The sequence below is a fragment of the Protopterus annectens genome, chromosome 6.part0, assembly GCF_019279795.1.
Source record: "Protopterus annectens isolate FY-2018-M chromosome 6.part0, PAN1.0, whole genome shotgun sequence".
Classification (NCBI taxonomy): Eukaryota; Metazoa; Chordata; order Ceratodontiformes; family Protopteridae; genus Protopterus; species Protopterus annectens.
The window spans coordinates 1145452917-1145468515 of record NC_056737.1 but is presented as its reverse complement, the minus strand read 5'-3'; the positions used below and the strand labels follow the sequence as shown (position 1 = coordinate 1145468515).

Genomic DNA, 15599 nt, shown 5'->3' with positions numbered 1-15599 from the left:
TAGTACAACAGTCATTTCCTTGGATGTACAAGAATTCTGTTCAGTTTCCTCTTCACACATCAGTGCTACTTGCATCATTCGGGCTTAAATCTGATGGTCTGAATATTTTATTTTGTTACTTCACACCTTTTCATTGCTGTCTTATCTAAATTTACCCCCTCATTAGCATTTATATCACTGCAACAGTGTTTACCATTCATGTTGTTTTTCGTACTGACAGTTTAGTTATTTTTGTTTTAGTCTAGTCCCCAAGAAATTGAAATTAGTAATAACAGATGTTGCATATTATTAATTCTATTCATCTGTATTATGAAATCTCTTGATGTTTTGTAGAAAACAAAAAATAATTGTATATTTTTCAAACAGGTGCACACAAAATGTATATTGTTGTAAAAACTATACCCAGTCAAGATGGTCTGGAGAAATTTACATATTTTAATCTGTCTGGTTTACCGTTCTGAAAGGATTATCAAGTCAAATCAATTTTGAGTACATTCTGTATACTTTATTATAATGTATTTCCACTATACTTTGAATTAAAGGAGTACTGAATCCTACAGTTTTTCAGTATATAGTCTGTGATACAAAATGCAGACTACTAATATTGTAAGAGTTCAATTCTGGGAGCATCATGCATCAGTGCTGCTATATGATTATCTATGATATGATCCCAGTTATTCTTATGAGGGGTGATGTATAATTATCGATCGTGGGATCAACCATGGGATGGGTAAGGCCAACCTATAATCAAAGTGGATAGGTTGTTTTGAGTACAAAAAGTGAAATTGGCTAGTCTTGAAATGGCCTACAAGGGCATCTAACCTAGTACTTCCCTATGAACCTACATAGCTTACCTAAATACATATCGTCAGGTTAGTCAACCTTTTTGCCACAAAGTATATTCAGAAGTACTTTCGGGTACAGTACTCCTTTAATTTTCACCTGTATTAGCTTACAAGAAATAACAGCAGTCCTCTAGCATTAGAAAATGCAAATTATTAATGTGTTCAAATAGTCAGGTTAAGGCAGAACCACAAGAACAAACTGATAAGTTTCAGATGTTCAGCTTCATGACGCAGAAAGTATTTTACTTTCTGTTCAATAGACTTTATGTACTTTTTCTGATCTAATCTCACTGGAATAGATTCAGTTTACCACAATATTTGGAAATGTGCACTTATCAGTTCATCTTAGGTTCCTTAGCAAGGTGCATATACATTATTACACTTGCTTACATAATTGCTTGACTCCTAGATCTTGACCTTGTATGAAGATTGGGAGGGGGATATTGAACCTTTTATCTGGAGACCATCCTGATCAAGGGTTTGATCACACTTGTTATTTTAGTTTTCTGTTGAAAATAGTAAATGCTAAATGTCTGAGAAGTGAGGCACTAAAGGATGAAAAGATGTCAGAATATTTGGAGGTCATGAGCTTTAGTAGTAGTGAACTACTGATGCAGTTTTGTTGTGGTATGTTTGCAACAATGGTGAAATATCCTGCAATTTTTTTTCATGCTTGGGAAGACCTGGATTTGTTGTGATGTGCCTCATTGAAGTCAAATGTCCTTAAAAGCCTTCAAAGACGGGATTGTTCTAATGTCACCAAAAATAAAATTGTGTATCCAACTGAATGAACCCCAAATACAAATAAAATAACCAAAAAGCAAAAAATCAGGGAACTGCCGCCACTAAAATATAAAATGTTTATCAAGTATGCAAACTCTTCCTCAGTGCATCAAACCAAAAATACATCAAAATCAAAAATATATATATATAGTTAACAAGCCAGCTAATTCACATCATTCAATCAATTAAATTAATTATCTCTTAAAAAAACATAAATATAATAAATATGCTAAATATATGTGCTGCCCGGATTAATAAAAAAACACATTAAAACATCATTTGTTCCATTTTCAAAACTGGTTTTATACTATTTACGGCATTGAGCACCTGGTTCATGGTCGGCTTTAAAAAAATTGATCCATTTATATTCAGCTAGTTCAGTTAGAGTAATCAAGTCACCGCCATATTCATTCTTATATGTTTTCTGTATTACCTGAAATTTAAGTATGTCCGTCATCGTTAAATGCAATATGCTTATATATTGTTATTTTCCACTTTCCTTCTTATTTCAGATAAATGGGAACATATTCTTTCTTTTCGTTTACAATTTGTTTTTCCTGTAGAGAAACAAGTGCATTTTTCACAGTTGGCAATATATACATTTTCTGTATTACATGTTGCTGAGGTTCTAAATATAAACTTTTTTTCCATCAGTAGGTGCAAAAGCACAATCCTTATTAATATAACTACAAAAACAACAGATGTTAAGTTGTCAATCTCGCCTTCATTCTTGCTGGATGGGTTCGGAGCCGATCCTTGGCTCCGACTCTGCACTTGCTAAGCTCGAGAGTCACTTTTACCAGCTCGAGGCAGCCCCATATCCCATGATGCAAGGCGGTAAGTACCCAGATCTCGTTTGCCGCTTCGCTGATGAGGTACTCCTTTTACCAGCTCTTGGTAAGTAATTTGTTAAACAAATTTTAGTCACCCCATTCCTAAGTTTTCTCCATAGTTTAGTTTATTTGTCATTTTTAGATAGTTGTAGGGTCTTTAGCTCTAGTTCTACTGTTTCCCTAGTTGTTTTATTTAGTCGGGCCTTCAATTCCCTCCCATCCCTTCCTGTCAGGGTGTGTGTGTGTGGTTTATTTTTTCCCTATTTAAGTTAAAATTTCTGAATCTGGGACTGTGTGAGTAGTGTGTTGTGTGTGTACTCACTATGTCTAAAGAACAGAGGGTCTCAGGCTTCAAGAAGTGTGACTCGTGCTGTCAGAAGATGTCTGACAGACAGTCACCCTTCTTGTATATATTGCCTGGGACCTCTCCACCTGCAGGACTCCTGTGCTATTTGTCACTCTTTCAGCCAGAGAGTCCTGCAGGAAAGGAGAAATAAATTAATTCTGAGAGGTCTACTTAAACCAGAGGGCTCCCCGGCCAAGTCTGCTTCGGGCAAGCCCTCTAAGACCTCCAAGGCCCAGGCTTCTGCTTCTAAGCCATTGGCCCTGGCTCCGACTCCTTTGGAGTCGAGATCGGCTCCGGCTGGAGCCGATCTTATTTTGACTAAACCTTCGGCACCGATGGCTATCTGTGCCGATACTTTAACTGCCACATTGGTGTCGGCTCTGACCGGCTCTGACCACCATGCATCTCAGGCTGTGGTATCGGCGCCGACTGGCTCCGATACCATTATTTCCTTCGGAGCCGATACATCTTTGACCAGTCTTGGAGCTGATAAGTTGTCGGCTCCGTCTGAAACCGAGGGTTCTTCGGCTCCGATGGTTCCGTCGAGGAAGAGGTCCAGGTCTCCCTCTTTGGAACCGATACTGTCGGCTCCGACCTCGCCTCTTCTTTCGGAGCGGAGCCATCGGAGCCGTTCATCTAGGTCTTCCAGGCTCTCAGACCATGATTTGGAGAGAGTGGTAAGCAGATTGTTAAAATCACAGGCACTAGCCCAAATGCTTCATAGTCCGTCTCATTAGACGACTACTAGTCCACACCCTCTTCAAGTTCCTCCTTCGAGTCTCCTCCAGAGCTCGGAGCCGGAGTCTATGGGAATAGTCACTGCTACGGCTGCGGGGCAGATACCACCCCTTTCTGCTCCTTCAGCTTCTACTCTTATCTCCTCCTCGAGACCTTCCTTGGAGGGATCCGGTGGTCGGGCTTCCCTGGTCTGCTCCGAGGGGGTGAGTGGCATCGGACCCTTGTCCGACCCTGCTCTTCCCTCGGGCTGCCTTGGTGAGCTCGGCCCCGACATCTGCCTCGGAGCCTTCCCTTTCGCTGGGCCCGGGAGCCCCTGTTTCTTCGGAGCGGGGTCTCTCGGATCTTCCTGGGAGGGGGAGCCTTTGAGGTGGTGAGGAGTGTGCTGAGCCCTGTGCTTAGTCAGCAGTCTATCCCATTAGCTCCTCCCTCTATGGTGCCTGTAGATATCTCTTCCCACTCTCTTGCTCCCGGACCGAGAGATCCACCGCCTCAGGTTTCCCCACTGGGAAGAACCCCCTCTTCCTAGAATTTTCCTGATCCATCAGGAGATCCCCCGCGTAAGAGGACCTGTAAGAGGAAGCACCTAGACTCCCCTGAGTCTACAACTTCGGATACCGACTTAGATGAGTCGGAGGGGTCCCCAAGATCCCCCTCTGAGGATGTCTCCTTTTCAGACATCCTAGAACTCCTAAAACAGAGGGGAAACTGGCCCTCCATAAATCCCTCCGAGGATGAGTCTGTATACCTAGAGGCGTTTGGATCTCGACCCCCCACCTCCTGGGTGTCTCCGCCTTTCGACCCCCTCATGGAGGTGATAGCTCGGAAGGCGTGGGCAGCTCCTGATTCCGTGGAACCAGTCCCCAGGAGGCCTTCTAAATTTATTACAGCCCCTTCTGAGAAGCAATTTCTTACAAAAGGTGTCCCAGTTGATGCCATGGTGGTGGCAGCCGCCACCAAGAAGGAACTTGCAGATCCTTCCGTACCAGTACATCCTCCTAACAAGGAGTCCAGGACCATGGACAGGTATGGTAAGTGGATGTTTTCCTCAGCGACCTTTGCCATGCGTTCGCTGAATTATTTATGTCACTTCAAAAGACTTCAAAGGGACATCCTTAAAGAATTAGGTGAAGTAGTACAGGATCCTACAGCTGCAGGGGCTCAGGACAAGATTGCTTCTCAGCTAGGAATCCTTAACTCCATAACCAACTCCTCCATGCGACTGATTTCATATGCAGCAGATGGAGCGAGTAGAGCTGCAGGGACAGGAGTGGCTCTTAGACGTCAGTCCTGGATGCGGCTCTGTAATTTTGCGGATCCCTTTAAGGCGTCCTTCACAAACTCTCCCTTCGATGGGTCAACATTGTTTGGTGCTCAGGTGAAGGATACGTTGACCAGGTGTGAGCAAGACGGTAAGACTCTTTCTGCCGTAGGAGTCCGTTTTTCCACCCCTTCTAGGCCTTACCCTAAAGGACAGAAGGGGGGAAAGATGTGGTTCCGTAAATCTCAGGGAGTCACGCCGGACACACATGGTCAGTTTACCCCTAGAGGCAGAGGGGGTAATAATAATAGACGCCACCCTAGGGGCAGAGGGGGTCCACAGAACCAGGACAGCAGAGAGCCTCTCTCTGACAAGCCCTTCCAGCATCCCTGAGATGTTGCCCGACTGTCCATCCTTGGAGGCAGTCGGGGGAAGATTATCACTGTACCCAGAAGCCTGGCTTTCCCTTTCACAAGACAAATGGGTACAGTCGATTATATCCGAGGGTTACAAGATTCCTTTCGAGGAAAGTCCCTTCACTCTCAAAAATTCCCTTCCAGATGTTCCACCCTAAGGGAAATCGCAAAATTAGAAGTATCAAAGCTTCTACAAAAAAGGGCCATTCAGCCAGTTCCAACAGACCATTCAGAGCTCGGAATCTACTCAAGGTTCTTTTTGGTTCCCAAAAAGACGGGAGATTGGAGACCAATATTGGACCTCAGCAGACTCAACAAGTCTGTGAAAAAGACAAGATTTCGGATGGTCACACTGCAATCGATTTTGCCCTTCTTGGGCAAAGACAACTGGATGTGCTCAATAGACCTTCAGGATGCGTACTATCATATAAAAATCCACAGAAGCTCCAGAAGGTTTCTCCACTTTCAGCTGGGGTCCAGTCATTTTCAATTCAGAGCCCTGCCCTTTGGTCTCACTACAGCCCCCAGAGTGTTCACCAAATGCATGGCAGTGGTCACGGCTCACCTGAGACGTCAAGGATTCCAGGTGTTTCCGTATCTCGACGACTGGCTCCTCTCGGCCACCACGAGGCATCAACTTCTCCAAGCCAGAGATTACACCCTAAAGCTCTGCACACAATTAGGAATTTCGATCAACTACGAAAAATCCTCCTTATTGCCCTGCCAATCTATTACCTTTATAGGCGCAAATTTAGACACTGTTTGGATGTCAGCAAACCTCACAAGCCAGAGAATCCTAGATATCCAAAACCATGTGTGGATTATCCTTGCCAACAAAAAGGTGCAAGCCAGACTGGTTCTAAAAGTATTGGGCCTTTTGGCAGCTGCCATTACTCTTCTTCCTTTGGCCCATTTTTACATGCGTCTCCTTCAATGGATGTTGTTCACCCAATGGTCCTTCCAACAGCTTCCCATGCGTCACCAGATTCTGGTGACACACACTTGCAAAAACCACCTATCCTGGTGGATTTCTTCTTCCCAGGTCCATCAGGGCAGACCCTTTGTTCCCCCGGCCCCGGTAGCCACAGTCACTACGGACGCCTCCCTGATCGGGTGGGGGGGTCATTATCAGGGCAGGATGTTTCATGGGACGTGGCAACCGTTCGAATACCACCTGCACATAAATGTCCTAGAGATGAGCAGTGCTTTTAACGTTGCAAGCCCTCAACGACTTTCTTCCCTTGGGAACAATTGCAGTTCACACGGACAATATGTCCGTAGTGTGGTACATCAACAAGCAGGGCGGAACCAAGTCCTACCCCTTGTGTCGAGAGGCTCTCAGACTTTGGCAATGGGCGATCTCCTCTCACCGGTTTCTGGTAGCAACGCATATCCCTGGGAAAACCAACATTTTAGCGGACAGATTGAGCAGAGCTATACTCATGCCTCACGAGTGGTCTCTCAAGCAATCTATAGTGGAGGAGATTTTTCAGAAGTGGGGCCGCCCATGTTGCGATCTTTTTGCTACTCCCCAAAACAGCAAATGCCCAGCCTTCTTCTCTCTCTTCCCACTTCCGGGCCATCCCCAGAGACGCTCTTACCCAAGATTGGCCCCAGGGACTTCTTTATGCTTTCCCTCCCTTTCCATTGATCCCGCAGGTACTCCAGAAAGCTGCCGTTTTGAGAGCCAAAATGATTCTCATTGCCCCCGTATTGGCCTCGACAAATTTGGTTTCCATTCCTTCATCGTCATCTTTTGGTGCAGCCGTGGCATCTGGACCCAGTGCCAGATCTTCTGATCCACCAATTGGGTCAGCTGCATCGGTCCATTCCTTCTCTCAACCTCACAGCTTGGTTGCTCCACTTCCTTCCTTAGCCAGGCTTCCTATGATCTCTAACCCTGTTAGGGATATCATAGTGGCTTCCCTTAAATCCTCTACTAGAAGGATTTACTCTAGCAAGTGGAAACGTTTCTCCCTTTGGGCGAAATCAAGGAACATAGATCCCTTTACTGCCCCTGTTCATGCAGTTTTGGATTTTCTAGCGGAAATCTTTCACTCGGATTCTTCATCTTCCACGGTCAAAGTTCAGTTGGCTGCAATCTCGAACTTTCATGTCGGGTTTGCAGATCACAACATTATGTCCCACAAGCTTTGTAGAGCTTTTCTGAAAGGAGTTTTTCTCCTCATACCTCCGGTCAGGAGTCCTCCTCCTCAATGGGACCTAAATCTAGTGCTGACATCCTTAATTCTTCCTCCTTTTGAGCCAGCTGCTTCATGCTCACTAAAGTTTCTTTCGTGGAAGACACTCTTCCTTGCCGCTATTACCTCGGCTAGAAGAGTGTCAGAACTTCATGCCCTCTCTGTTCGTCCCCCATATTTGGTCTTCCACAAGGACAGAGTATCCTTGAGAACTAATCCATCCTTTTTGCCCAAGGTTGCTTCAAAAACAAATTTAAACCAATCCATTGATCTCCTGTATTTTTTCCTAATTATTCCAACAGATCGGAACAAAAATTACATTATCTTGATGTTCACCGCCAACTCGGATATTATTTGGACAGAACAAAACAATTCAGGAAGTCTGATCAGCTCTTTATTTCTTATGCTGAAAATAAGAAAGGCCTCCCTGTTTCCAAAGTGACCTTATCTAGATGGCTATCCTCCACCATTTCTGACATTTATCAACTTAGGGGCAAACAGCTGTGCTCAAAACCAAAGGCACATTCCACTAGAAGCCTAGCCACTTCTACAGCCTTTCAGGCTAGGCTACCCCTAGATACTATTTGTGCAGCAGCCATTTGGGCCACTCCTCATACCTTTGTTTCTCATTACAAATTGGATTTGACCTCCAGGGATAGAGCCAGTTTTGGTTCCACGGTTCTCAAGAGTCTGTTCCATTGAGCCACCCAGGATAGAGGTGCTAGGGACGGTCCCATCCAGCAAGAATGAAGGCGAGATTGACAACAACATTTGTAGTTATGTACCTACCATAACTTTCCATGTTAGTTGTCTTCTCTCGCCTTCTTTCGACCCTCCCTCCTGCCCCTTGCTGCGCCGGACTCCCTGCCCCCAAGAGGCTCTTTGGCACCAGAATTCTTTTAGTTCTTCCACGGTTTTTGGGGGGGAGGCTCCCCCTTAGGGGATTCTGGACCCTCGGGAAAAACCGAGGGGTTCCCCCCCAAAGGGGTTTTGGCGGCCCGGTTTTTGGAAATTGACCGGGCGCCCTTTGGGGCCTCGCCCGGGAACCCATACAAGGCGGAAGGAACCGGAACCGTGGAGAACCCAAAATTTTAAAAAATTTAACGTTTCTACGGATTTTTGGGATAAGGGTCCTGTAAAAGCCTTTGATATTCAAAAACTTCAGAAATTAGTAACCCCAACAGTTCAATATCCGTGAAGGGGATTTCAGTTCATTTTAAGGTTTAACTTGGTTTGTCTTTTTCAAAACCTTTTAAAGAAATGATTTGAGTATTCGGAAACCACCTTAAAAACCCCCAAAAATTTCCACTCTTATCTAAAAATACTTTTTGGAAATTCCCTTTAAACCCCCAAAACTGCGCAGAGGTCACTCGGGGTGGTTCCTTTTTTCTACCCCTTCAATGGTTCAACCTTTATTTCTGCTCTTTTTGGGAAAAAGTTCACTGACCCGAACCCGAAATTTTGGTAATCCTTCCTAAACCCAAGGGTTTTTTAAACCAAAAGGAAAAAATTTTTGGGTTTTGAATTTAAAGGGTTTTCCCCCTGCTGGACAACCGCCCTTCCGTGGGGGGCCCCCCCTGAGGAAAAAGGGGTAATTTCCCAGGGCCTTTCTCTAACGGCCCCACCGGGGGTTTCCCGCTGCTTCCTCGGGGGCCTTCGGCTTGGAACCTAGGGCATGGGGTTAACATGGCCCGGGGCTCCAAACCCAACCCAGGGATATAACCCTTTCCCTTTCCCTTAAAGGAAGTTAGTTCCCCTCGGGGCCCTTGCATTTTGGGCCCCTTTCCAGAAAAAACCATCCCCCTTCCCCAAAATGGAAAAGGGTTTTTTATTTTTTAAATTGCCGCAACTAAACCCCTTCCTCCTTTTTAATTTGGGAAAACCCAAAAAAAATTTTAATTTGGTAAATCTAAACCTATTCCCCCTTTGGGAGTTCACGGAGTCCTCGTGATCTAAAGAGCTACCATCCAATGGACAGGCCCCAATTTCCCGTCGGCGGGAATCATACCAGTTCGGGCCTTCCCTTTGGTCTCCCCACCCCCGGGGGTTTTTAAAATTACGGGGTTAGCCCCACCTAGTTCTAATTTTTCCCTAAAGGGCTTTTACGGGGGGGTCTCTCCTCTAACCCTTTTTCCCCCTCTTGTTTTTTTTGGGGCCTTCCTAAAAAAAATCCCCTGGCATTTGGGTTTTAATTTCATAAAATTTAAAAAAAGATTTCTGAGCCTTTCATCGGGGGTTAAAAATTGCAGCCAGGCGGGCCACCCTTAAAGTTTGCCCGGTTGGCCCGAGGCTCGGGGCCAGGCGTCAACACTTTTTCTCTTGCCGGGCCTTCCACCTCAGGGACCCCTTGTCAGGGGTCATCCTTGCTTCCCAGGAAAAACAAAAATAGAAGGGCTTAAACCCCGGGTGGCTCCCCCGGTCTCACAGGGTCCCAGGCTTCTTCTAACTGCCTGGCCTTGGGTGGGGGACTTTGGCTGGACGTCCAGGCTGGACCGATCCAGAGACCTTACGCAATCAATGTCTAAGTGAGACGTCCTTGGCTTTGCTACACTTCAGGATTTCTTTTTGGGATGCGAAAAGGGCCCAAATTCTTTGCCGGGAAATCCCCGGGGAAAAGTCTTCCCTTCAGGCCAGAAAGTTTGGGTCCAATCTCCCCCAAACCCTTTTCCAACCCGCCTTCTTTGGAACATCCTGCGGCCTCTGACCTTCTCCCCTTCGAGGGCCCCAATTTCAAGTCGGGCTTGACGGTGGGAATTAAGCGATTTTGCCCCCTCAACCCCGGCCCAAGTTTGCCCCGTCCTCCCCGGAGTACCCCAAAACCTCTTAAAGTTCCCCCGCTTCGTTCCTTTCCCCCCCTTGGGCCCGATCTAAGTTTAAAAAAGTTTGGTGGGGCAGAAACCTTGTCCTTCCCCTTCACAATTTTCCCCCCTTCCAAAGGTCCCTGGTGCCCCCTTTGGTTCTGAATTGGATCAAACCCTCCACCTGCTTCCCCTCGCCGGGCATAAAGCTGCCGCTTCTCCAGTTCCCTTTTGAAAGGACCTTTTTTTACCGGGGTTTTTGGTGGGGGCCCAAAACCCCCATAAAAAGGGTTTCGGCTGGAACTTTCCTTGTCCCCAAGGCCTAGATCCCTTCCTTTCTCCCGGGCTTTTTCCCCCCTTTTTAAATGGGAGACCCAAAAAAGTTCCGGGCCTTTTTCTCAAACTTGGAAGAGCTAACCTTTTTTTGTCCCAAATTTGAAAATTTCTTAAAGGATTTTTCCAGGCCCCAAAAAAAAGAGTTCCTTTGGGATTTTCTTTTCCTACGGGGGACGCCCCTTTTTCCCCCGGGGGGAAGTGGATCAAAGTTTTACCACCTTTTTTGGTGCCCTACCAAGGGGGGACAGATTTAAAAAAAGCAAGAGCTATACTCATGCCTCACGAGTGGTCTCTCAAGCAATCTATAGTGGAGGAGATTTTTCAGAAGTGGGGCCGCCCATGTTGCGATCTTTTTGCTACTCCCCAAAACAGCAAATGCCCAGCCTTCTTCTCTCTCTTCCCACTTCCGGGCCATCCCCCCAGAGACGCTCTTACCCAAGATTGGCCCCAGGGACTTCTTTATGCTTTCCCTCCCTTTCCATTGATCCCTTGGAGTACTCCAGAAAGCTACCGTTTTGAGAGCCAAAATGATTCTCATTGCCCCGTATTGGCCTCGACAAATTTGGTTTCCATTCCTTCATCGTCATCTTTTGGTGCAGCCGTGGCATCTGGACCCAGTGCCAGATCTTCTGATCCACCAATTGGGTCAGCTGCATCGGTCCATTCCTTCTCTCAACCTCACAGCTTGGTTGCTCCACTTCCTTCCTTAGCCAGGCTTCCTATGATCTCTAACCCTGTTAGGGATATCATAGTGGCTTCCCTTAAATCCTCTACTAGAAGGATTTACTCTAGCAAGTGGAAACGTTTCTCCCTTTGGGCGAAATCAAGGAACATAGATCCCTTTACTGCCCCTGTTCATGCAGTTTTGGATTTTCTAGCGGAAATCTTTCACTTTCAGTTCTTCATCTTCCACGGTCAAAGTTCAGTTGGCTGCAATCTCGAACTTTCATGTCGGGTTTGCAGATCACAACATTATGTCCCACAAGCTTTGTAGAGCTTTTCTGAAAGGAGTTTTCTCCTCATACCTCCGGTCAGGAGTCCTCCTCCTCAATGGGACCTAAATCTAGTGCTGACATCCTTAATTCTTCCTCCTTTTGAGCCAGCTGCTTCATGCTCACTAAAGTTTCTTTCGTGGAAGACACTCTTCCTTGCCGCTATTACCTCGGCTAGAAGAGTGTCAGAACTTCATGCCCTCTCTGTTCGTCCCCCATATTTGGTCTTCCACAAGGACAGAGTATCCTTGAGAACTAATCCATCCTTTTTGCCCAAGGTTGCTTCAAAAACAAATTTAAACCAATCCATTGATCTCCCTGTATTTTTTTCCTAATTATTCCAACAGATCGGAACAAAAATTACATTATCTTGATGTTCACCGCCAACTCGGATATTATTTGGACAGAACAAAACAATTCAGGAAGTCTGATCAGCTCTTTATTTCTTATGCTGAAAATAAGAAAGGCCTCCCTGTTTCCAAAGTGACCTTATCTAGATGGCTATCCTCCACCATTTCTGACATTTATCAACTTAGGGGCAAACAGCTGTGCTCAAAACCAAAGGCACATTCCACTAGAAGCCTAGCCACTTCTACAGCCTTTCAGGCTAGGCTACCCCTAGATACTATTTGTGCAGCAGCCATTTGGGCCACTCCTCATACCTTTGTTTCTCATTACAAATTGGATTTGACCTCCAGGGATAGAGCCAGTTTTGGTTCCACGGTTCTCAAGAGTCTGTTCCATTGAGCCACCCAGGATAGAGGTGCTAGGGACGCGGTCCCATCCAGCAAGAATGAAGGCGAGATTGACAACTTAACATTTAGAAGTTATGTACCTACCATAACGTTCCATGTTAGTTGTCTTCTCTCGCCTTCTTTCTTGCGACCCTCCCTCCTGCCCCCTTGCCTGGACAGACCTTGATCTCCCTTGGCTCTGTAAGATTTTGTCTCTTTGGGCACCAGTTAGTTCTAGTTTTAGTTATCTGGTTTCCCCTTACAGCCTTTTAGGCTTATTGCTCTTCTTCCTTAGTGGGAAGTTTTTATGCTAGGTAGTTGTCCCTCTAGGTACCAAACGAGATCTGGGTACTTACCGCCTTGCATCATGGGATATGGGGCTGCCTCGAGCTGGTAAAAGTGACTCTCGAGCTTAGCAAGTGCCGAGTCGGAGCCGAGGATCGGCTCCGAACCCATCCAGCAAGAAAGAAGGCGAGAGAAGACAACTAACATGGAACGTTATGATAGGTACATAACTTCTAATTATAACAAGTTTCATACCGTACTTTGTACCTAATTTTTTTGTTTTATCTGTCAAGAAGTCTTTGCAACATAATTTCTGTTTTAAATTAATGTCTTTCTTGTAAATAAAATTAGGTTGAGTTCCAACATGCTTAACAATATCCTGAATGAAGCGTAATATTGATCAGTTATTTTTAATGATGTTTTGAACCTGTACGTGTTTGTCTGTTATATTTCATAATGTAACTTTTTTCCTAGTAAATGTATTATGAATAGTATCCTGCAAATCCATCCTATCGAAGAAGCAAGCTTTACCACTCTTACCTCTTTTGGAAATAAGATCCACATTTGTTTGTAATAATTTATCATTATATCCTCTTTCACAAAAACTCTGCCATCTCAGAGGCATCACTATAGAAGTGGTTCATCTGTGTATTTAACGTACTAGCCATTAGCAATCGACTCCTAACAATTCCATTATATACGTACTGTGTGAATGTAAGTATCTACTGATCTGAACTTCCTTTCTGAATATTTTAGTGTCAAGTACACCGTCCTTAAAACATGGTTATATCCAAAAAAATGTATTTCACTCAGGCTTTGCTACCTGCTTATAAGGTTTCCTTTCCAGTATGAACATGGAGCAATTCTTGGTCTCCGTGGTTCTTGCTCCCCCCCTTCCCATTTGCAAGAAGAAGAAAGTTGTTAATGATTCTTTAGCGGTCTGTCTGGCTACATCACTGCCCCAGATGCCGATGGGTCACTCTGTCGTTTCCTCCTGGTCCTTCTGATGCATCTCCTCAGGAAGCCACTAATGACTAGGAGGTTGACATGTCCTCTGCTGCCTAAGATTGCCATCTTGAGGCGACTAATCTTGTCATGCTTGGGGGAAGGAGATGATGAAGTTATTACCTCTTAGTTCTCCTGCCATGTGTTGGACCCTTTCCAGGAAATCTTTCCCCCAATCCCCGCCCATATTTCTTCTCCTATATTTTTAATTAAGGACAAAGGTTTGCTGTGATATGTTAAGGGATTGCCCTCTGCTTTTAATGCTTTAAATTCTGCTTCCTCACTATTTTCTATTTGGAAACAAAAAAGAATGTTAAGTTGTCAATCTCGCCTTCATTCTTGCTGGATGGGTTCGGAGCCGATCCTCGGCTCCGACTCTGCACTTGCTAAGCTCGAGAGTCACTTTTACCAGCTCGAGGCAGCCCCATATCCCATGATGCAAGGCGGTATATACCCAGATCTCGTTTGCCGCTTCGCTTATGAGGTACTCCTTTTGCCAGCTCGTGGTAAGTAATTCTTTTTACTGTTGTTAGACTCCCCAATCCTAGTTTTTCTTAATTATTTCAGTATAATTGTCATTTGTACGTAGTTGTAGGGTCTCTAAGCCATTTTACCCGTTTTCCCTACTTGTTTTTATTTAGTCAGGCCTTCTTCCCTACCCATCCCTTCCTGTCAGGGTGTGTGTGTGGGTTTATATATATATTCCCCTTTATATTAAAATTTAAAATTAAAAATGTAATTTTCTGACTGGGACTGTGTGAGTCTAGGTGTGTGTGTACTCACTATGTCAAAGGAACAGAGGGTCTCAGGCTTCAAGAAGTGTGACTCGTGCTGTCAGAAGATGTCTCTGACAGACGGTCACACTTCTTGTATCTACTGCCTGGGACCTCTCCACCTGCAGGACTCCTGTGCTATCTGTCACTCTTTCAGCCAGAAAGTCCTGCAGGAAAGAAGAAACAAATTAATATTGAGAGGGCTTCTTAAACCGGAGGGCTCCCCGGCCAAATCGGCTCCGGGCAAACCCTCTAAGACCACCAAGGCCCAGGCTTCTGTTTTTAAGCCTTCGGCCTTGGCTCCGACTTCTTTGGAGTTGAGATCGGCTCCGGCTGGAGCCGATCCTATTTTGGCTAAATCTTCGGCACCGATGGCTATCGGTGCCGACACTTTGACTGTCACATTGGTGTCGGCTCCGACTGGCTCCGACCACCATGTGGCTAAGGCTTCGGTATCGGCGCCGACCGGCTCCGATACCATTATTTCCTTGCCTGTATCGGCTCCGGCTGGAGCCGATACATCCTTGACTACACTCGGAGCCGAAAAGTTATCGGCTCCATCTGGAGCCGAGGGCTCCTTCGAGGAAGAGGTCCAGCTCTCCCTCTTTGGAACCGATACTGTCGGCTCTGACCTCTCCTCTTCTTTCGGAGCGGAGCCGATCATCTAGGTCTTCCAGGCTGTCAGACCACGATTTGGAGAGAGTGGTAAGCAGATTGTTAAAATCACAGGCACTAGCCCAAATGCTTCATAGTCCGTCTCAACAGACAACTACTAGTCCACACCCTCTTCAAGTTCCTCCTTCGACTCTCCTCCAGAGCTCGGAGCCGGAGTCTATGGGATTAGTCACTGCTACGGCTGCGGGGCAGATACCACCCCTTTCTGTTCCTTCAGCTTCTACTCTTATCTCCTCCTCGAGACCTTCGTTGGAGGGATCCGGTGGTCGGGCTTCCCTGGTCTGCTCCGAGGGGGTGAGTGGCATCGGACCCTTGTCCGACCCTGCTCTTCCCCTCGGGGCTTCGGCCTTGGTGAGCTCGGCCCCGGCATCTGCCTCAGAGCCTTCCCTCTCGGTGGACCCAGGAGCCCCTGTTTCTTTGGAGCGGGGTCTCTCGGATCTCCCTGGCAGGGGAGCCTTCGAGGTGATGAGGAGTGTGCTGACCCCTGGGCTCAGTCAGCAGTCTATCCCCTTAGCTCCTCCCTCTACGGTGCCTGTAGATGTCTCTTCCCACTCTTTTGCTCCCGGACCGAGAGATCCACT

The 15599-nt window shown here is 46.1% G+C and overlaps 1 protein-coding gene across 1 annotated transcript in view; it reads left to right on the top strand.

The window, feature by feature from the left end:
* Positions 1–15599, top strand: part of CCHR6.PART0H7orf57 (chromosome chr6.part0 C7orf57 homolog) — a 1417733-nt gene that overhangs the window by 1048647 nt on the left and 353487 nt on the right. The gene's annotated exons all lie outside the window — the stretch shown is intronic.